We start from the raw sequence: 23951 nt of genomic DNA, 5'->3' as shown, positions 1-23951 counted from the left end.
AGGGGTTGGAAACCAGCTGATTTGTGATGGATTATTCTGTTTCCTTTCAGATTATGCTTTGTCAAGTTAAGAGAGTCTGTTATGGAAGATTTTCAGATAACTACCTTCTTTACAGAGACAATCTAGATTTTCTTGGCTATGGACCTGTCGCATTAATAGATCTGGCACCATAAAATAGGGAAATGAATGATTACGTAGCTATTTTTATGACTGTATATTTCTCACTTTTATTTTCTTTGATTTTTCCTAAATCTGGTACTTTAATAAGTAACCCACCTCCTCTTTGCATTTTTAACAAAGCCAGCTGACTGCTGCCAGTCTTCTATTTAGTGGCTATTTCAAGTATTTATTCCAGTCAACTTCTGTTGAAGACGTATAACATTGCCTGTAAAGAAAGCTATAGCTGCACATTGAGCAGGTTGGTGCCACCAATCTGCAATTTTACTTAACTCCCCTTTGCTCCTTAGTCCACTGTGCAGTACTGAAACACAGATTTAAGGTTTTGTTCTACTTCAGACCAGACACCACCATCTGTTCTCAGGGGAGGAAAGAATAACTTTCTCTGTCATCAAGCCATGGGCTAGGCTGGGCTGAAGCACACTCATCTTTTCATTTGTATATAAACAAGGACAGTATATACAAAAATGGCACTACAACAGAAAGAATGAGTCTCATTGTCCCTTGCCTTGGTTACTCATTCCCAGCCTTTCCTATGTACTGCCACAAATGTTTAAGGTGCCACACAGAAACCTGGACCATAGAATTAATCTGAGTAAAAGCTGATCCAACACAAAGAAAATAAAAATAATTTTAACCTACATCAGTTCTCTCACTTTATCTTTAATGCTACTGCATTGGGGTAAATTTCACCCAGGCTATTCTTGAGCACAGTCTGACTACAATACTTAATGCATATACAATTTCTATGCTTAAAAGTACCCTTTCATTTTGCAACAAGCTTATCTGAATTCCATTTATAGAATCAATTTGGTCCTGTGGTTACATGTCAACAAGAATGAAAGATAAACCCTGAGAATAAAAATTGCCCCAAGAAGCCAACAAGAGCATGGTAAGATCTTAAAAAAAAAAAAAAAAAAAAAGAAAAGAAAAGAAATCTCCGCATCTTCTTATTTCCTGACATTGGGTGTCATTGGAGTTCCATGCTCACTTTGCTTTGAGGAAGCTGAGATAAATGACATTGAAACATCAAATTAATTGCTTTGCAGTCAACAGCCCCTCTGCCAGGCATATTGAATTACTCATTAGCTGACCATCATTTCTACAAGACTTTGCTTTCTAAATTACATTCAATTAATTCCAATTATCCTTAATTTGAACCTAAGACCCCTCTCCCCAAGGCATTATCCACTAAATGAAAAGGAGTTTTGTCATTAATCTCTTCTGTATTTCTTTATGTGCTGTAGTCCTGCATAATCCAAGCGAGAGTGCGTCATTGTACTATTCTCAGATACACAAATCTGGATCTATATTGAAAGAGCAGGTAAGATTAGTGTGTCTCATTACCCCCTCTGGGTTTTTTTTTTTTTTTTTTTTTTTGTTTTTTTTGTTTTTTTGTTTTTTTGTTTTTTACATTTGGAAAGTTAAAATAGCAATCTTGCTGTCAGAGGGTGAAAACAGTTTAAATACCAATCAAAGCATTTGACACAATTAACATAGTTTGAACATCTTGGCAAGATCATTAAAAATGGAATTAGTTGTTGAGTGATAGCACAAATGTGGCACTCTAAAGGACTTCACATTTCTGGAGCTTATCTCATGCTCCACTGAAACTCATTAATGTATCTATACTGAAAGCTGTGATTTTAGAGAAGCTGAAATTAAGATTTTGCATGCCTATTTACATGCAAAGAAATTGAATTACCACTTGTTCCAAGAAATTCAATTTGGCCAGATGTTCATGTACAAGATAAATAACTAAAGCTGAGGTGTGTTCTGTACATAACCAAGGTAGTTTTATATGCCAGAATCACTGAATCGCTGAGGTTGGAAGGGACTCCTGGAGATTGCCTGGTCCAACCTCCCCACTCAAAGCAGGGTTAACTAGAACAGGTTGCTCAAAGTTGTGTCCAGCTAGGTTTTGAGTATCTCCAAGGATGGAGACTCCACAGTTTCTCTGGACAGCTTTTTCCATTGTTTGACCACTCTCACCTTAAAGAAGTTTCTCCTTATGTTTACATGGAATTTCCTGTATTTCAAGTTGTGCTCATTGCCACTCATCCATTCACTAGATACTCCTGTGAAAAGTCTGATTCTGTCTTCTTTACACCCTCACATCAGGTATTTATACACATTGATAAGATGCCCATGAGTCTGCTCTTCTGCAGGCTGAACAGCCCCAGATCTCTCAGCCACTCCTTGTATGAGAGATGCTCCAACCCCTTAATCATCTTTGTAGCCCTTCATTGGGCTCTTTCCAGCAGCTCTATGTCTCTTTTCTACTGGGGAACCCAAAACTGGATGCAGTAGGTGGCCATCTAGATGTGGTCTCACGACTGCTGAGTAGAGAAGGATCACCTCCCTTGAATTGCAGGCAACTTTCTGCCTAATGTAGCCCAGTAGCACAAATTTTCAAGACAACTCAAGATTATCCTCTGTAATCCCAGAGTTAGAATTAAGGGCCTGTGATAAATCTTGGTGGCTAGAAGTGGGGCACAACAATGTTTACATTTTAGATACCAGATTCTCACAACCTTCTATACTCTGCATGGAGGATGTTTAAACAAAATAGATTCTTTTCTTATCATGACACTACCCACCAGAAGCAAATAAGGACATGTTGGATAGTGGAGGAGTTTTCAATCTCTCCTCAAGAAACACTCAAGTCTCTATCTTTCTTGTCTTTAAAGGAGGCAAAATTGTTTTCTGGTAAAAGGAAAAAATGAACCTTTTCTGAACCATAGATTTTGATTTTTCTGACACTAAGGCAAAGAGTATAAAAATCAGGGAGGTTATAAAATAATCCTTCCTTTAGAACCCCCTCCCAATTTCAGGCATAGCTCTGGTGACAAAAGAATGGCCTAAATGATGAACTGCAACCTAAAGTTCAAATTACAGTCCCCCTGTCTCCAGAGTAGGAAAATTACTACAAACTAGATGATCCAGTCCAGGTGTCTGGAGCTCAGAAAGAGAGCAACGTTAAAGTTTAATCTGTGTGCTTACAGGAAGTTACTTGAAATAGTGGCCCTGGAAGTCTCTCTCTCTCTCTCTCTCTCTCTTTCTCTCTCTCTCTTTCCTCTGCACTACATGCCATTTTACTACCAGTGAATGCACTGAAAATGGTGCTGGCCACGTGACCCTTTACCCATCTCCTGCTTGTGCTTCAGTTTTACCATTTCTTTGGAGCATACGGAAGTCCTTAAAGTGATAGTGACATACATAAAATTAGATAAACTTTGTAACAACATATCCATATACATACACACACACACACACACATATACACACACATGGTGTTTTTATTTATTTTACTTCTTATTTCATTCGCACTCTAAAACTTGCTTAACCTATTCTCAAATATTTCCTGACTAGGGCTCTGAATGTCCCCCTAAATTCAAATGTCAGCATATTTGTCCAGGCCTACTTACAGAACCAGCCAGCTGAGAAATGGAGCATGAATTCATTAGCAAATCATACTCACCAGAACTGACCTTATAACCTACATGAATCAAAAAGGAAGGCTTAGCTTGACTGACTTCTTCAGTAGAAAAAGGGAGGCTAACCAGCGTAGTCAAAGATGGCAAGATTCACAGAGAACAAAATGTTAGCATCGATCTTGTAACATTAAATCAAAAACAATAGAACGAAACATAGAAATAAGTTTCAGAGACTATTTCATTAAGGTGACAGTTGTTTACTAGATTTTTAAAAAATCCACATGTAGCCTTTGTCAGTATGGAATTGAAAAGTCATATAACGACACCCTACACATTTTTACTTGAGGAAAGAAAGCATTTTGCAGCATAGAAGAAATTGCTGTAGTGACCCTGGGGAGCTGCCAGTATTTCCTGGATGAGAACAATTAGAAAAAAAACAATATTGTTAATTTTGTCACAGGTTTTGAATGATCTAGAAAGCAGAATATATATCTGCTTTAATAGAATCTTCTTAGACTCTGCAGCAGAATGGATTTTCAGTAAAATTCTGTAGCAACCAGGGCCACAAATGAAAAACCAACACACATGCAAGAATAGATATTCATGAATCTTAACAGTGCAACTGAACTTCTGTTACCTGGGTTCAGAAGAGACTAGCATAGACCTGTGTTGCAATGCACTTCAGCTGGCAGCTGTGTCACAACTAGAATCGCAGAAAACCTGCAAAAGTAATAATCACCTATGCACAGTGCCTTTTCTTCCTTCCAGGGTCTCCTGATAAACATATTCGCATCACATCAAACATTACCCTAAGTAAATATTAGCTCCACTTTACAGATGAAGAAGTAGAGGTCCATGACTTATCCCTGCTTACATAGCAACCATTGGTAAAGTAGTCACTAAGAACAGTCTCTGCTGAATCTTGATTCCCACACAACTGTGCTTACAGTGATTTTAGAAATTAGTAGTTTTTTGAGCACCTCAGCTTCAAGTGTTGAAGCCCTTGAGAAAAGAAGATTTAAATATAGAAGGCAAGAAACAAGGAAAAGAATAGAAACAACTCACTCTCATCTGCAAACTCTGTAGGCATAGACTTGCTCAAATCCTCCTGCTCCTCAAGCATGGGCAGAGCGCTTGCTCAAAAAACAACGCATAACTGCTTGTAGTGAAAATGCCTGAAACATTCAGTTTGTTAGTACCCTGCCTGTGCATTAGAGACCACTGTGTGTGCACATCCTAGTTGGTTATAATTGCAGTGTGTTACCCAAATAATTGTGCCAGGATATTTCTGCCTGCTGCTGCCATGTGCCTGTGGAATAGGAAGCCATGAGGGATACGCTTGCCCTACCTGAGAGCAGCCAGCCGGCACACTGAAACACTGAAGGGCTAGAGCAACAGACAGCAGTTCAAAGAGCTTTTTTTTTTTTTTTTTTTTTTTTTTTTTGTCAAGAGAAGCTCTTCTTTTCTTCTTTTCAACTAGATGATAAAGACCAATTAAAATAATGAGCCTCACAAAGTATTTCCCTTGGTTAACAGCATCCTGTGTCAATGTTTTCAGAAGTGCAACATTTGAGCCAAAGCGTTCTTGTTATATGTTAACATTTTGCAAAATCCTTCAACAATGTGTGAAGCTCTCCATCTATCAGACTGGTGCCTTTGTTAGATATAATGCCACTTCTTGTTTTCCATGATTAATAGTATCCCAGTGCTCCTATGGAGGTGACCACCCAAGTAGTGAAACCATTACTGTCCAAGGGCCTAGTTCTGCTAGAAGATCCATGAAGGTGTGACTCTCAGCCAGACAATTTCTTTTATGTGGACAGACCCTAATATTTCAACCTGTATGTGTTCCAGACATGTGTGGAATGAATTTTTGCGGGGGCAAGGTGAGGGTAGAGTCAGGCTAAGTGTATATATTCCCTTCAAGTTTGATCTCCATCAACCTGCTAAATCAGTTTTGGAGAGCAAGCTACAAGTTTAATTGTTTTATATAGCTTGTTTTCATAACTGCTGTAATAAATAATGATGAAGAAATTTTCTTTGGTGAACTTGACGAGCTTCTGCTTACAAAAAAGTAACTATTGACTTTGGCTTGGATGCTTCCAGAGTGTTCTAATTACAACTCTTATTATATTCTTGTAAAATGCCAGACTTCCAAATGTGTTGTAAATGCAAACAGAGAAAAGAGATTAAATGTGCAGATAGCGCCAAAAAACAAAGAGGGTTTATTAACTTCTTCAATTCCTGTCTCAGTGCTCAATCAGGCAGATGTCATGTAACGATGGAGGCGGGCCCTGGAATTTGGATCCAGCTCTGAATCTGCTTGCTTTCCAAATCAGGGATGTTCTAGACCTGTGGCTGTGATTCAAACCCATCTCTGAAGTTAAGACAAAGGCACTGTTCTGCATTCCAGTTTCTAGCTTCATTACTCATGCCTAATTTTTTTCAAACTTTGATGCCTAGTGGTGCCCTTGGGATGACATATGAGGCTCCCTGAAGCTGGAGGACTGTAGCAGAGCAGGTTTCTCTGGTTCCAGTTGTAGACTTGTACTACACCTTTCCATTATGATTTGGGCCTTTACTTCTTTGTTATAATGTATTCTGGTCAGTATTGCTACCAGCAAAAACTGCTGGACATCTTGGTGGGAAGCCAGGACGATAGCGGCCCAAGTCTCCCTCTCTGTTACCAGCCCTTGCCTGAGGAACACATTAGAACCAGGATGGATGAAGGAGCAGGCATAAGAGATAAACACTTCTTTCTCTCTCTGTCTCTCATTCTCTCTCTCTCTATTTTTTTAAGCACAGTCCAGCACTTTATGCGAGAAAACCAAGCCAAAAAGAATGGACGCAAGAAGAACTCTATCTACCTTGAAAAACTGACATGTCTTCAGACTTCCAAAAAGGATGAGATCAGACTCAAGGTGGTGTAAGTCAGGACATTTGTTCTTTTCCTGAGGCTTGTGGCTTGTGCTATGTTTCAACAGCAAAGTATTCAGGATCAAAGGATTTCTTCACAAGGAACTGTTACATTTCTTTGGAAGAAACCATTGTCTGAAATCAGATTGCAGACTCTAAGGCTGCAAAAACAATGAGAACAAAGGGTTTTATGCTACTCTGTGAAATACAGGAGTTCTACTGCTCACTCCAGCTTTTCATCTTACTTTAAGGTGCGTAAATATTTCTCTCTTAATCTCTATCCTCTCCTTGTTTCATTTCTCTTCAGTTCTAGACAGAGAATGCACTCTGAGAGACTGCTGCTGGTGAATAACATATCATGGATGATCAAACCTCAGTTGTCCTCCTTGGAAAAGAAGAGACTTAGGGCTGATATGGAAAGTGCTCAGTGCTTGGTCAAACAGGTCAGTGGGAAGTCAACAACGGCATCCAAAACAGAACTGGAGTTCTAGTTCACCAGATCACCTTTACATCTGAAAATGACATGTCAACGTTACAATGAAACCTTGTATTTATGTATCACTTCCCATCAAACATCTCAGACTATATGAAAAGATTTAACCTCACAACATCTGCACTGAGTAATGTTGACATTATTATCCCCGTTTTACAGATAAAGATGCTTGCTCAGACCTGGAAGGGATTGCCCAGATGAAACTCCCCCGACACCACTGGCAACAACGGTTATGTTGTACTCAGAAGGACAGGGACCTAACTGATCCTGCCAAAGACCCAGAGAGGATCAGTGGCAGTGTCCAGCACAAAAATTTTGAGTGCAGAATGCAGTTCCATTCAGGAAAGCAATCAGATATGTCCTTAAATTTGAGCATGTACTTACCTGTCTGCTGCACCTTCCTGATTCCCAGTTTCTTGCTTAAAGCAAGGGCAATTTAATTTTGGAACCTGCTGTTGTCATTGAAGTCAGTGAGAGTTTTGCCATTAAATTCAGCGTGATAAGGATGAGGCTCTTAATACACACATTCATTTTTAATTGGCTACAGTAAAAGAATTAGGCTATTGGTTTCTTTGCACTCACCTGAGATTTTTGCAGAACAATACCTTTCATTTTACTTCAGTGACTGCCAGCTGTCCTGTACAGTCTGTGCTTTTCTATCTGGAAGCTAAAAATAATGACAATAAAGAAACCTCTCTAGAGACATTTGCCAAGTTTGAAAGACGCCTTTTAACAGACGCTTGGTAACAGTTGCAAGTTGCTCACAACACTCTGAAACCAGCTATAGGCAATGATTGCTTTTATTAAGGAAAATAAAATGACCACAATTATATTAAATTACATTCTCTTATACTTGGAGCTTGAAATTGGATCTGTGCTGAAAGGAACAGATAGCACACAGATGTTAATGTAATATACACTAATACTTGAAATTAAAAGCCACAGATTATATTAGTCATCTTTACTTACGTAAGTAAGTATTGATCGCTTAATCATTTGTTAATGGCCTACCAAGGCAAGATAACTATATGGTAAAGACTACATTATTATCATAGACCAGTCCAAATCCCAATTTAAGTAAACTGACAATATTCTGCCAAGCTACCTTTTGCTATGGTTTTGATCTGATGTGCTGTTTTCTTCAGTTCAGCTCATAAGCTGTTATTTGGTGTTGCTATGCATTATTAAATACTTCAATATGGTGGTCCTCACATCTTCATAGCAGATGAGATTCTCCCCTGGTGAAAAATAATATCATACCACTATTGACCTGGGAACTGCACTGAGTAATTTCAAGTTGAAAATTCAACCCACTGGATTTAGATATACAAGAGAATTAATTGGTATAATGTAATAGCTGAGAGAGTAAACAAACAGGGGGAAAAAACACATTCTCATAGTAACTGTAACTGAACCTCACTACAAAACAGATATAATTCTGGTGTTTTTAAGAAGGTCCAGATTAAGGTCCTGATTGTAATGCCAGTGTATGGAATTCACTTGCCTCTTGCACAAGAAATCACAGCTTTCTAGAGAAACCTTCTTAATCAATAAGGATATACATTATGTACATTTGCGCCATCCTCCTCAGAGCTTGGTAGCACCCTGAAGGATGGACCAATACTGAAGCAAGCTCTGAGGAGAGCCCACAGCTCTGCAGGGCACCAAGTACTCCCTGTCTGACTTGAGGGGATGCCAGCTGTGCTCATCACCCCACAGGTACATGCCAGACTAGAGCATAACAAGACAGCTTCCAGGAGTCTTCATCCTAGGTAAGCTGCTGTCCTACAAATCAGGCTAAACCTCTCCACTGCTTGTGTATGTCTGCACACATATATATCTATGCACCTGTCAGCAAATTAAGTCATGGACCTACAGTATTTAATTTTATCCTTCTGCTCTGCAGAAGTCATTAACCAATCGTTGTATATGATAGAAGGTCTGCCTTTTCTAATTATATTCCCTCTCTGCTTAACTTCGATCTTTCAAAGGTTAATTCACTTAAAAGTATTCATTTCCTAGCACATTCCTATACAAAAGTGCATTATTAGAAACAGTTAAGTTTGAAACCATGGTAGCAGAGACCAGACAGCAGCAAGTAAAATCCCTTAATTTTTGTATAAAATGTGATTTTAGTCTGCATGTGAAGAGTGGATTCAGCAAGTTCCCCACCATCTTCTCATGATTGCCTAATATCCTGCCCTGCCTAACTCTTCTGCGCTTCCACTGCTGCAATGGGCCCATGGAGGCAACATTAGCAGAAAATTCATCTCACCTTCTTCAGAAATTTATGCCAGAGAGAAAGGCTCTATTGTTTTTTAAGGTGCTTGGCTCTCTCTGCTGGTCACAGAGGGAGCCAAAGATGACTTGCTTAGATTGGTCACTTAACTTTTAAATAACTAAGTTTATGTGGGAACAACCTCTCCTTAAACAATTTACTGAAAAGCACCCAGAGCCTTAGCAGGAGAAACTAAATCTGCATTTCCTGGTCCTAGATAAGCACTTAGACCAAGATATGACCCAGCTTACTATTTACATTAAGAGTGAAGGAGATTTTTCAAAAAGGCAACAGATACACCACGTGCAACCGCAGTCAGTACTGTTCCTCACCTCTACCTTCTCTCTTTGTGACTTTGCTTGGGAAGAGAAGTCCAAAAGATGGTAAAATTTCTTGGACAAGATCACATCGCAGTATCTCATTTGTGAGGTCAGGTCCTTCAGAAGATCAGAAGGTTAAAAATAGCCCATTTGCATTGTTTCTGGATGAAAGGATACACAAAGGAGCAAATATCTCCTTGACGCATGTGCACACCTTAAAATAAGCCTTGTTGGAAGGCTTTGTCTATATAATAAATAAGATTGCACTATTACTTGTTCCATTTCAGTGCTTTTTTTGGGGGGAGAGGGTGGTGGGGATATAGTGATTGTAAAATGAGAATGAAGTTGTTTTCTCATTATGCGTCACTGGCTATGTTGCATACATATCGAGCCACTGCTTGGAATGACCAGATACTATAGAAGGCCACTCTGTGAAGGAAGCAATGGCTTGTATAATACTGATTCCTCTGTTTTTTTGCAGAATCCCTCAAATCCCTCTCTTCAAAGGTATCATTTGCTATTGATCTCTACTACAACAGAAAGCATATTCTAACATGCACACTGAAAAAAAAATCTAAAATTAAGAGCAGGCTGGAAAACAAGAACTCCCTTTGGCAAAAACAGGCTGAGATTTTACCATTTGAACTTGTCTGAACCTGACAAAGGTAGAGAAGTCATCCCAGTAACTGACATTCACAACATGCACCTGAGATGCATAAGACCCAAGCAGACATCTCTTGCTGACTTGCCCACAGCAGGTTTCTGAGCCTGCCTTTCAGACATGTCAGGGGCAGCTCTGACTCCCACACTAGATTCAGTCTCTCAATACCTTCCATTAGAGCTCTTCTACTTTGTATACCAAACTGGTCTGGAAATAGGATCAAGTCCAAGGGTAAGCCTTGGTCTTTGATACCACAAACCAGGTAAGAGCCCTAATCACCTACCTGTATTTAGTGAAAACTCCAGAAAAGATTAAGAGAAAGGTTGACTATACAAACTGCTAGATGAATGTGTTATTTGGCATTCAGAAAATGCAGGTAGAGAAACCTCCTAGGAAACCTCCTAAATCGTATCTAGGATTTTAATGTCAATTTCTTATATTTCAGGTGAGAACCTAAACAGCGGAATCATAGTAATGCTGGAGTAAATTTGTATCTCTATCTAAGGATCCCACTGAAAAATGTCCTATTTTGCTGAATCAATCTGTTTTGATGAGTATTTAGTGATTTCAAAAGAACACAAACAGTGCAAAGGTTCTGTGAGACAATGTGGTGTAGTTTTCAGTAGCCTCCTCTGGCAGATAATATATATAAATTTAAGTTGCCCAGAGCAGTGCAGTAATAGTTGAATAGTACACAGTAAGAATGATATCAGTCCCCAGGATTTGCATGTGAATCAACTTCTCCCATTCAGTCTTAAATAAAGAGTTTGAGGGAGCCTAGATACTGGGCTCTGCAGTTTGTTCGCATATCCCAAGAGAAAAAGAAAAGAGAAACAATTATAAACTGTTGTTGCAATCTCTCATTTTGGAAATAATTTATTGAGCTGAAGTGAGTTAGAGCAAGATGAGTGAAGGCAAGAATATCCATACTAACTTCAAATCTTGACAGAATGCCTTGGGGATCTTTTGTCTCCTGATGAGTAGCTTGCACTTTAGAAGACTTTGTGTTTGATGCTTGTCTTGTTCAAGATCCCTTTGGATTCTGGTGGCTGCTGTGTTATTAAAAACTGCCCCTGTTGTTGTGAGGGCTCCTGAGCTGCTGGCCTCAGGTTGAATGCAGACCTTTACAACTGGCTTGAAATCACTCAATGTCACACTGACTCTTCTGTTTCATTTTCTGCTTACTGAGCACAGAGCGGAGATGGATGCTTTCACTGGGTCTGTCACCTGCAAAGCCTTGAAGGGAGTGCCCACAAATAAACATGGTGATTTTTCTTTCTGCCTTACTGATCTCTGTGGAAGTCGACTTTTTCCTAATATTCCTAGAATATTCTGTAGTTAAGGAAAGAGATCATATTACCTATCCTTTTGCCCACTGTGTCCCCATATGCATGCTTTCCATTAACCCTCAGCATGAAGATAGTTCTTTCTTTTAGAGGTAGCCAGATGCACATTGTGTCATTGCCCATCTGACTCTGATGTTTGCCTCCATTGTGCTCCTGGGAGAATTTGGATTGGAGGACCTAAACTCCCGCTGACAGTAGGAACAGAAACACGCTAAATGTTACCTTGGTGTTAGTCTTCCCAGCTGCTCAGACTATTATCTTGCTGAAGCTCTTCTATTTTGCTTTACTTGATTTTTTTCCCTTTGAATTCCTGTGATGCCAGTGACCAAAGCTTTCTCCCTTTTTCTTCTTCCTCACAATACCCTATCAGTGAATGAGCCTGGAGGCATACATCTCTCAGGGCAATATTGCATATCACTTCTACAATGCCCAGCATGTTCTTCTAGGGAGCAAAGCAAATTCTCTAGTAGATTTTCATCAGATACAGTGCTATGAATATATTCAAAATGAATACAGAATAACAATTTGAATCGTCTCTGGATATGTAGAGCTAAAAATCTGGAGCTCTGTGAAGGAAAGATTAATGAAAAAACCCTTACATAGATGCCCAAAGATGGAAAACAGGGGAACAGAGACGACTTCTTTGAGAAAGCCCAAGTGAATGATCTGTCACTCTAGGTAAGACCAGATCAGAAAAGAGAAGTGCTCAGGACCAAGGACTCTTGTGTACCTCTTGGGGAGGAGATATGTTCCTTTGTACAGGGAGTGCTGATACCTCCATTCTGTGTCCTCACTGCAGAGAGAGGTGAACTACAAATTCTTCTTGATTGCTTTAAAGAGAAGGTGCAACCCCAAGAACCAGGTTTCTTGCGGGCTTAGGCATGCTTTTTCCCAGGCCTTTAAGTCTGCAGAAATCTTAAATGTTGCCTTCATGATGCTTATTCTAACTGAATAATTTTCTTGTTTACTTGCTTGCTTGCTTCACAAAATTTGCATGGATCGTCAGATCTGAACTTCAGGATAAGATCTTTCCAAACTGGCCCACCAAAAAGCACTTCATTTCTCACCTTAAAATAAATAAATAAAATAAATAAAGAGGGATAGAGACAGACAGACTGAGACTGAGACAGAAGGTAGTACTATACTGTCTAATCTGCTGGGTTTTTTTCTCCTTCTATATATTATTCCCTTGTGTGGGTGGCAGTCACTACTGATTGTGATGCAGGGTTTGTAGGTCTGGAGTTTCCTTTTTGGTGATATACACTTTTTTATTAAGACTAAGTTGAAAACCAACAAGTACTTTCAAATTAATCATCAGATAGCTACCCAGTCTCATCCCAGCTGAGTGGCAATTTAGAATTGAAAGCCTGAAAATCTTTTCTCCATTCACATCAACTTCTGGGTCCTCTAAATGTTTTAGCACAGTTCCTCAAGCTGATGTTAGTCACAGCAAATGCAAAACTGTTTTTTTTTTTTTTTTTTTTTTCTGGCAGCTAGGTTTTGCCTGTTTTTTATCACACGAATATTTAATCTTTCAGTTTGCTATGCAAAAGAAGACATAAAATTTAAGTAAGAAATTAAGGAAATGGATAATGTCTCAGATTTTTTTTTTTTTTTTTTTTTTTTTTTTTTTTTTGTATGGTAAAGGGAAAAATTTCTGAAAACTACTCTTGGAGAACATCAAGAACTAATAGAAATGTCCACATTTTTAGATTTAAAAAGCCCTGTTTCTGAAGACCTGCAGGAAATGTGGGAAGAGGCAGTCACTGGTATGTAGACTGAGGAATGGGAAGAATGCAGAAGCCCAAACTTACATCAATTAAATAGTAGTTATGCAACCACAAAGCAGAAAAAAGAGAGAAAAGAATTAAAAGCTGTTATAGGATATGCCTTTTGGGGCACTTGATACATGCAGCAAGAGAATAGTCAAGATGAGGCAGTGAGTATATAGAAACCAAACATCACTGTAAAGGTATTTTAAATGGTTTCAATATCTCGGCTTCTATTAAGTCACCCTGTCCCATCTGCTTGTTTTAGTTACAAAAAAAAAAGAGGTTCCTGCTTCAGTTCATACTATAGCTCTACTGCAGCTGTGGAAAAACAAGCCAGATACTAGCCCCCTTCATGCATCATTGACGAAGTTGTCAGCTGAGTCCCTGGCTGCAGATTCTTTATTAGTGGTGGTAATATGAGAAGCAGAAGGAAACACAGCTTGACTTTCAGGGCCCAGGTTGAATTCTCATTTAGAAAAATAATCCCTTTACTCATAAACTGAGCAAATCTGATAATGAGTCATCAATAGCAAACAAATGGGGAAGCCCCACAATCAGCCAGAAGGGGGTCCATCTGACTCCACCAAATCCATGGTAAGAAGTGCAGATATGAAGAGACAGAGAGCGCCTGTCTCTCATTCAGCGGAATTGTACAGCAAGTGTATAATTTCTATAAGGTAAAATATTTCAGAAACATGCAGAACTCTCATCAATTATTAGTATGCAGGTGTTACAAGAAATAAAAGCAGGAGACACAGCAGAGAGGTAATTCTGCCTTGCCACTACCTTTAGAAGGTCAGTAGTCAAGGATGGAGACTCTCTTCAAAGTCAGGAAGAGACGTGGGAGCTCGCCCACCAGATCTGTCCACAGGGATTTTTTAAATGGTGAGAAAGGATGGCTGCATCTACAAGAAAAAAAACATGAATTCCAAAATGTCTTACAGAGAAAACATCTTAAAAAAAAAAAAAAAAAAAAAAAAAAAAAAGTTTATTTTGCAACTTCAAAAATGCTGAATTTTGAACATCTCTAATTGAAAAAGAGCATGGGATTACTGAGTCCAGCTCTGTCTGCATCCAGGACCCAGAGGCTTGAAGTCATCTCTGCTGAGGAAGCCTTAGGAAGTAAGGCTAGAGCTGAATTCTCCAGCCTTAGAGGGTCAGTCCCCGTTACACAACCTAGAGCCAGAAAGTATTTCAGCTACAGGCTGGTCTCCCAGACCCTATAATCCCTGAGGCTCAGGGGAATCAGGATTTTTGCTGTGGGAACAGGAGCAAGGAACTACATTTCCTGGAATGCCATCTTGCAAATTGTGTAAAATGGTAAGTGCAGCCATAATCAACAAATGTGAGGTTTTGATTCAATTTCCCTCTATTTTTCAACTGAAAAATAGTAGTTTAAAATCTGTAATTTCATTTTGCTCCATGCATCTTTTCTGCTTAGAATAGGAAGTTCTACCACAAAGTTGACTTAAAGTTTGTTTAGCTGCTTCTCAGATCCCAGTGAACTTTGTAGTCCTCCACACTCAATCTACTGTTGTAATGCTTGACATGGCACATGATCTGTGGAAGCCTGGAAGCTTTAAAAGCACAGAAATGCATCCTAAAATGGTTGGAATCTCCTATTTATAGCCACTTCCCAGATAAATTATATATATATATATATATGTAGTTATTTTGTTTTAATGGCTCGTGTTTGAATGTGCAGGACTCTGACCAGTGGAGAATTTCTAGTACAAAGCTGTGTCCTGTGCTGTACTTTGCAGTCATAATCACTAAAGAATGAATTAATTAAAGCAGGAGAGGTACAGGTTAAACTCTACTCTATCCTACCCAGCTACGATGTGATACACATGGTTCATTCCCTCCTACCTCCCAGGGCACGCAAATCAGGCTGAATGATGGCCTCATGCTCTTCAGCACTGGGCAGAAGTCCGAGTTAACTATCCTAAGGATATATATTGGCCCCTACAGTCAGAGGTCTGTAGTCATTATCAACAAATAGTCTTTTGCTGTATGCAATGCTGTAAGCTCTGTATAATAGCATCTAAGAAACACGACTCAGTAGTTTCCACTTTGAAACTGGAGCAAGGATTAGTCCTCAGTTACTTACGGCATGTCTACACTAGTGTTTTAAGTTGGGAGCAAAGTGCACCTTTGCAGCAAATCTGAAGATCTGAGATCTGAGTAAGACTCAGTTAGTGAGCTTTGGTTCATGCTTCAGAACTGTCTTGATGTGCACGAACAGAATATCCTGCAAATGAAATTAAACTGGAAGATGTGTGCCAGCAGCAAATCTAACCATTTGCCTTTATGAATCTATTTGTATTGGGTCACACACATTACTAACATAGGCAAAATCATTGTGCTCCTCACTGAGCCTCCAACCATATCTGGAGAGCAAAGTTAAGGAGTGACTGTAGCATGTCTTGAAGACAGATAGCAGAAGATAGCTGTTAGCACTGGTGGGTACCACAGGCATCACCTCCTGCTAGCATGTAGCTCTTCCTCCAACATGGCTTTAGGTAACAGCTGGAAAGGCAACAGAGCCCCTTGTCTTTACTATTGTTCTTACCTGTCATGCTTGTAGAGGCCACAAACACACTTTGATCTGCTCTGTAGACACACTAAGAGCTTCTGCACATTTACCCAGATATTCTGCTCCTTCTGTCCTCTCTGAATGTTTTCCAGCCTTCCTTTACCCAGTGCAGAGGATTTTTCCTCTCAGCTTTAGTGACTTCCTTACTGGAAGGCAGTTCCACATCAGAATTTCATTTCTTAGATTGGATGTCTGGGGAAATGGTTTTTATACACATGGCTTTCTATGTTTGTGCATCACTTTTTCAAATCTTTAAAATTAAGGTAGTCATTCTTCTAAACCTCTGTAAACAAGTCAAAACCTACTATAGTAAAGTTTAAGATTACTGATTTCCCAAAAGCTTGTAGTTTCACATTGAAAACGTTAACCTAAAAGATTTGGGATATTCCTGGTTCTGTCCAAAAATGCTTCGAGCAGAGAGCTTATTAACAATAATTCAATATTTTCAATACTGAAAATTTTGTCCTATCTAGAAGACAAAAAGCACAAAATTGTGTCAAACTGAAAAATATTTCAGGCTCTTAAATAAAGGGACATTTTCAGTTTTCCCATTAGTATTATAGAGCAATATTCTTCTGTTTAATCCAAGTCTGTTTGCCCATTGCTCAGCCAGCACAGGCACACTCAAAATCAATTCACATCTAAGTAGGATCTTTCTACCTACTGTGTTTAATTTCTCTATCCAAAGCCATCATTTAAATAAATAAATAAAACCCTTGTTCCTTCATCCATGTTCCATGCTACAGTAGCTTTCATTAAAAGCAGCAAAGGATTTTCTGGGTAGGTTGCACCTTTAAACTTAGGAAATAATTACTAGTAGACACTCCTGCTGTCAAGCAACCCTGGTTTTGCCTAATGAAGCCCAAATATCACAAAATCCACCTGAAGGCCTTTTTAAAGCCATGTTTGACCTCCTCATTGGTGTACATTGTTTATCTTTTTCAGCTTTAACCAAGTCCTTTATCATTTTGAATGTTTCTCTAAGTCACCTTGAAGTCTTCTTTTTTTTACAGAGAAAATGTCAGCATTTGTTTTTCCTCTCCCTTCATTCCCCCCAACAAATATTTCTCATTTATCTTAAACTGCCTTCTTCCAATCACTCCCATGAAAAGTCACTCAAAAAGGTATAGCACAGCATGTTCTTTGTTGCTATGGAAGGACTTTTGGAAGGATTTTTTTTTTAAGGTTGCTGAAAGGATTTTTAGCTCGTACTCTGATTCAGAACTTTCAAAATTATTTTGTGGGGCTGGGTTTTTGTTGCTTTTTCAGGTTTGTTTTTTAAATTGTGCCATAAATTTTTAACTAGGATTTTGAGGAACTCATTGAAGGGGTCTCCTTAAATAACAGCAGAGTGATTGGCCCTAAGCATTTGCCATGCATTGCATTTTCATTGCCATAATCTGCCTGAAACTTTCCAAGTTAGTTAGTTAAGTCTTAACCTAAGGCTCCTTTCACACATAGTGAAAACAAATTATGCTTTTTGAATTGCAAGGTGTTCCCTCCCTACCGCCATACAAATTGTTTCTAATATTACAATTGGCCCTAAGGAGGAGACTCTTTAATTACTGGCCGTGTATTGTGACTCTCCTCCTGTAAACAGTGACCAAATGACACTGTCAGCCAGTGTCTGACTCATCCATAGAAACTTTAAAAATATGTTCGAAGCTTTGCTAATTTTCATCCTCACTCTTCTCTCAAAGGGGCAATTTGAATAACATAAGCACAGTCGTCAGTGCTCACAGGAACTTGAACTTGGAGCAGAAACAGGACACTCCTGCAGTACTATTTCGCCTGTGTTTGATTTTTGTAGAGGAACCTGTGTGATAATTATGAGCACATGAACATTTGTATGTATGCATGTGTGTACACACAACCACATACTATAATAGTTACCATTTCAAAAAGTCAGCATTTATACCAGTCTACAGTTACCTAATACTTAAAGTGCAGGGAATTGCTGTTATTTCCAACATCACTGAGCAGCAGAGATGGGGAGAAAATGACTTCTTAATGACCACCACCATATGTGTGCACATAAAATAAACTGGATATGGTTATAAACAGTTATGTACAAACAACAAGACATAGACAGGCCCCTCCATTTCAGGCGCTTGAAATAATTTTAGCAACATTTTATGGGTGAGAAACAGAGGTAGGACTTAGCTAATGCTACAAAGTTTTTCTGGCATAATTATCTCTGACAAGAGCATGGAGTTATTATTTCCTGTAGTTTGTGTCACCATGACTTTAAAGCCCTCAGGTCTGAAGCAGCTATTCTAACAATGAATGCTGTTAGCTTCGTGGGTGTTGTCTGGGGCTGTGTTGAACAGCACTGACAGAAAAACATCCTACCAACTATGTTGCATCAAAGTGGCATCCTAGCCTACCTACCTGTGCCAGCTGACTCTGCCCTTTAATTAAAAGATAGTGCTGAGAAGAGCTGGACAGATCCTTGAAGAAGGAGAACAGCAATATAGCAAGGGGGCTGTGTCAAGAGCAGCATGGTTTTTGTGCTCACTCAGGCTTGTCTCTAAGGACATCTGAAAGCTGCCACAAAATGCTTACAGCAAGAGTGATATTCATCACTAGGAACTGCACTGAGTCCTTGGCCAATATGCACACTGATCAACAGTCAGCACTGATCAACAGTATAACCAAGCCACAAGCTAAGATCAGCTCCCATCACTGCTGACCTGCTGGGAGCTTTCTGGAAGACCAGCTTGGAAGATACTATTGATCCTCACATAATTTCATGTTTTAGAAATGGTGGACCACTCTGAAGAAGCCAGTGGTATAATCTTTCATCATGGTTGATCCTTCAGTGCCTGTCATTGAAACACAACTAGTTCTTAGCACATTTTCCATTTTTCTTCTGCCTTGTGACTTCTTTAGTATAGATATCCCATTCAAACTTGTTAAAAGATTTTCACATTCTTTTCAAAATAAAAAATAAATTAAACTCTTTATTGCTTCTTTTCTGAGTTATATCTTTTAAGTAGATAATCTAATCTTCTAAACTGTTTGCTCAGATAAATGTCCATTAATATGTCCAGAATGGCTTCTGATTTTGTAAGCTGCAATTAAAACAAATGGCAGAAGAGAGTAACCCTTTAAATTACTGCAGAAATGTACTGTCCTTGTTAGAATGCTCCTAGTTATTATTGTGAACAATGACTGCCATTAAAATCTCTCAGAGACCAAAGTTCTAATCTTACAAGCTTCTTTTATCTGTAAAGACCTTCTTGATATCATTTTTAACTACTCTGAGGATCTTTGGGGGGGGGGTCTTAGCGTAACCTGACTGTATTCATTGTCCTAAATTTCCACTAAGATATCTAAGTTGGGGATAGATCCAAATTATATATCTCCTTTCACCTTGCAAATCCTATTGTATCTCTGTAGAATAAAAGAGGATTTGATTTTACACAGAATTTTTCACACTCAAATTATCTTAAGGGTACAGATAGAATAATGACGACACAGAATTCATGACAGCAGATGAGATTCAGTCACCAGATGATGCCTGGTAGAAATGGCTGACAGAGATCTTTGGAGCTTGGATCTAGTCTTTCTAGTAGAAGAACTATTGGTCATAATAAATGCTGCTTTTTTCCCCTGTCCTTCTTTTCCCAAGATTTTTAATGTCCAGTGGGCTGCCTACAAGAGGTAGTCAGAAAAAAAATCAGTTTAATTGACTTTACACATCAAGAAGATGTAGTCTTTAGCAGAGAAGTGCTGTGAGCCTTGTGCTTTTTATTATTATCATGGAGTCTAAATCCCAGTATGAAACAGGAAGCCACAAAACTTCTGGTTGTGAAGGAAGAGAAAAGTGGTGACTGGTAACTTATGTCTCTGTTTTGGCTACTATTCCCACTCTAGTTCTTCTATATCCTCACTTTGTTGAGCCCTTTGTCAGATCAGTACAAGCCAGTAGGTTAAATTATGACATAGCACAGCATTTAATCACATCTGACATTCCAGTCGTACGATTCTTATCTTTGAAAACAGATCCAGATCAGCAGTTAGATTATGTATGCACCTAGCATGGTTTTGTGTAACAAAGTAGTTTTGCTTCTCTCTGTTGACTCCCCTTTGGTTTACCTTCTAATAATTTCCTACAATGCTAAACATTGAATACATTATCATTACCTTGGTACCTCTAAATTACCTCTAAATTCTCTTTTTCCCTCTTAGATATTTATACACTGAATTAAAATCACAGTAGGACATCTATGACTTCGCTTCCACTTGCTGAGATTTAAGCTGCCTCTCTCATCTGTTGATAGATGCATGTAGCATAATGCAAGCAGGATATTAAAAAGCTAATTCTTTTTTTTTACCTCTCTTTAAATATCTTGCTTGTTTCTTTCTTTCTTTTTTTTTTTTTTTTTTTTTTTTTTTTTTTTTTAGGATCAGCTAACTCAAGTAGCTCTTTTGTATTCCTTTATTAGCCTGCAACATGCTTTGTTAAGCATGACATAGCAACACAATTTAAAGTGAACAAGGTTGGCCATGATGAATGTGTTTTTTAAAAAAGACTAATCTACCATTTAGTGTGATTTCGCCTCTCCTTTTATGTTTTTTTTTTTAAATGGGCAAATAACAAAATGACTTAGGAGATTTTTGCAATAACAACAATTAAAATAACAAGGACTCCACTTGCACCTATAAAAAATGACTAGAAAGGTTAGGTTGATTTGTTTGTCCTGAACTAAACTATATTTCAAGTGAATGTGTACTACAGGCAGAATTCAGTCTCATTAGAGTACTACATGGATTTCCACTAAAAAGAGGCCACTAAATCTCTCACCCTCCTCCTCCCTGCATTAGGAGAAAGCAACACAAAGCTAGTGGTGGCCCCACTGTTACCACCAATGCTAGGTCACCAGTATTGCTCCGGTACACAGTGGATCAGCAGAGGATCTTACCCAATGAGGTTAAACAAGGAGAAAAACAGAAAAAGTGAAGAATAGATAACAGTCTCAAGGTTTCCATTAAAACACCATTAACCCCAGTAGCACTCTCCCAGTTGGAGCTGCTGAGTCAGCAAGCAAGGACATGGCAAACAGGCCTCCATGATAAGCAGAGCTCCTGCCACAACACAAGCACCGCACTACATGACCACAGGCTGCAAGGTTAGGGCACAGTGCTCCCTATTGCATCATGCTGAAGGAGCAATGTGGAGCTCACAGAGCCAAGTTTGCTCCGAGGGTGGGCTGGAAAACTCCCCAACAGTCAATGGAAGTGCATTAATTCATACCAGCAGAAATCTGTTTTCAGGGCCATCCTTTTACTACCATCCTAGCACAGAAGCTTTCCATTCTGCGTCTCCCCATACCTACACAATCCAGAAATTAGCTATATTTTATACTACAGGTGAAATCCTTATACCACTAAACTCAGTGGTAGTTGACCTCTTTGCAGAATCACAGAAGGTCTGAGGCCGGAAGGCACCTCTGGAGATCTTCTGGTCCAATCCTCCTGCTCAAACAGATTGGCCAGGACAGTGTCCAGCTGGGTTTTGAATATCTCCAAGGATGGAGAGCCCACAATCTCTCTGGGCAACCTGTTTCAGCAGAATAGTTCATTAGGATGTCACGTCATGCATCTGCAAATGCTCAGATAAATAAATAAATCATCAGCAGTATATCCAAGTATACACATGCATTCCTTTTTTTGGGAATCTTTCCTCAGATGGACTATGAAAAGCTCAAATTTAGTAGAAATCATACAGGAATGTCTTCAGAAAACACATTCTCAGTTTGCAGATGATTTGCAAACAGTTTGTCCCACTGATTCACCATTCATAGTTCATGCTCTGTTGCTTTCTTACACAAGCCGACCTCTTTGTTTCTGGATAATTTATGTAACTCTACAACCCAGCACAAAATCTAAATAGGAAATTTTTTACTACATGAGATATTCTTTTGGTAAATATTTTTATATTTCAGCTTGACATTTGCCTTACACGGGTATAGGAAACCTCAAGTGCTCAGATGACTGTCAAATGTAGATCCAAATGGGTTGCAAACAAGCCCGCTATATGTGAATTCACTTTCAAATGTGAATAAATATTCACAGAAAACTGATCATAAAATTCACTCTGTGCTCACTAATCAGTGCTTGGGAAATGTTTACTTATGGTCCTCACTGGTTAGTGTGCGATTTTTTAACAAAGCTGCATTTCAAATTCAGCTTCTCCTAATTTATGGTAAATTTATGGTTCCTCCAACCTTCCTCCTTCTCCTACTTACGGACCGCAGCCTGCAGGTCTTTGAAGGAGATCTCCCTGCAGCTTCATCCATAAGGGTTAAACCGAAGAGAGCTGGGAAGTTATTCAGGAATTTCATTTAACAAACCCTCTGTTTTTTCAATGAATGAAGATAGACCCCTTGAGCAATTTTGCCTGTTCCTAGTGTGCAATACAGTTGTGGACTGTAGTCTTTTAGGCCTCAAGTTTGTTTTGAGTATTAGGCAGCGAGGCCAGTGGTGACCCTTGACAGCTGATCTAGACCTGTCATTCACTGCTGCCTGTGGCTGTGTCATGGTGGAACTGGTGCTCCAGGTCAGGTAAAGCTGCCTCATGCTACTTTGGGCAAAGTGTTTCCTGGTTCAATTGCCCTTTTCTGTCAGCAACACTTTTCTAAAATCAAATTATGATTTGCCCTTTTAATGTGCCAATTGTGTTCTATTTTACTGTTTGTCTAATAGTTTGTAATCGTTGTCTATTTATACAGACTTATCAAGTCCTTCTAACCAAACATATTTTGCTTGGCTAAAATTCAACCCTTATTTGTTCCTACCTCTCTTTATCTGCTTACCATATTTTAGCCCGATGTTACTTTTCCAGTTCCTTGTATTTGGCATCTGTTATGCTTCTCTTGGATCTCCAGCCATAAAGCAAGCCTGAAGCACCTATCCTGCACAGTGCTGAGCCCCTGCTCCACACCAGTGGGCAGTCTTCTGAGGTCGTTGCTTTGCTTTGCTTGCTCCCTGCTTTAATCCGCACCTTTCCTCTCATGCTCATGAACTTTGTAGCCCTTTGGATTTTTCCACCACTCCTTTAATGGAGTTCATGGTACTCATTTTCATTTTCTTTTCTCCTAAATAATTAAAAAAAATATTTTTTTAGGTTGCAGATTACTCACTTAAAAAGCAACAAAAAAGTGAATAGAGATGAAAATTCTCAACAACATTTAAGAGATATAAATAAATAAGATATATAAATAAATAAATGAGTGTGCAGACCTTGATTCTAAGGAAAATTGACCCAAATTAGTAACCAGTTGACAAATTAAGTGATGACTGCTGTCACTATAATTGGCATTAATAAAAGCTGCTGGATGTTCAGATCCATGCGCACTTAAGCCAATTATTTAAGAGCCTAACTTTAGGAACCTATATCTGACAAATTTGGCCAAGGTTTCCACTAGAGAAAAAAGTGAACAGAAAAAAATTACTGTAAGTCACCATATTCTATATTTGCAACAAAAATGGCAGCTGCTTCACAACAGGTAGGAGGATTCCTATGTATTTAAGGAGATACGAAGTGAAAAAGAGACAGAAGGACTCATCTTTCATTACTGTGTTATTCAAAGTGCAGGTTTCAGAGGGCATTTTTAGAAGGCTTCTATAATAATGCATGGCATTACTGGCAATATTGACTCACATCATTTAGAGTTAACACAGCAAACCAGGAACTGACACCATTTTTTATGATCTCTTCCCATAAAAAAAAATTCCACATCAGATCAACATCAGTTCCAGGAAAACAGTGAATAAACGAGACAGATCTGATATGGGGTTCAAATTCACAGATGACACTACAGTACTGCCATGCACTATCTGAATGTTTTGACAGCAAGACTGGACTGGAACTATTATTAGGTCAGCGCATCTTGTGCAACTTCACATTTCCCTGTTTGCAGTCATTTTGCAAATAGGTTGTTTTTCTT

At 38.9% G+C, this 23951-nt stretch overlaps 1 long non-coding RNA gene across 1 annotated transcript; it reads right to left on the bottom strand.

Annotated features, from left to right (window-relative positions):
* Nucleotides 1–12627: 12627 nt before the first annotated feature.
* LOC134139065 (uncharacterized) lies at nt 12628–21492 on the bottom strand. The gene is made up of 3 exons (XR_009958062.1): nt 21411–21492; nt 14187–14305; nt 12628–12695 (listed from the first exon to the last, which is right to left on the bottom strand). It is a non-coding gene; the product is annotated as an uncharacterized LOC134139065 (long non-coding RNA).
* Between the last annotated feature and the right edge of the window lie 2459 nt (nt 21493–23951).

This window comes from Rhea pennata, chromosome 3, assembly GCF_028389875.1.
Source record: "Rhea pennata isolate bPtePen1 chromosome 3, bPtePen1.pri, whole genome shotgun sequence".
Lineage (NCBI taxonomy): Eukaryota > Metazoa > Chordata > Aves > Rheiformes > Rheidae > Rhea > Rhea pennata.
Note: the sequence above shows the minus strand (reverse complement) of the source record. Positions and strands in the feature narration are given on the sequence as shown.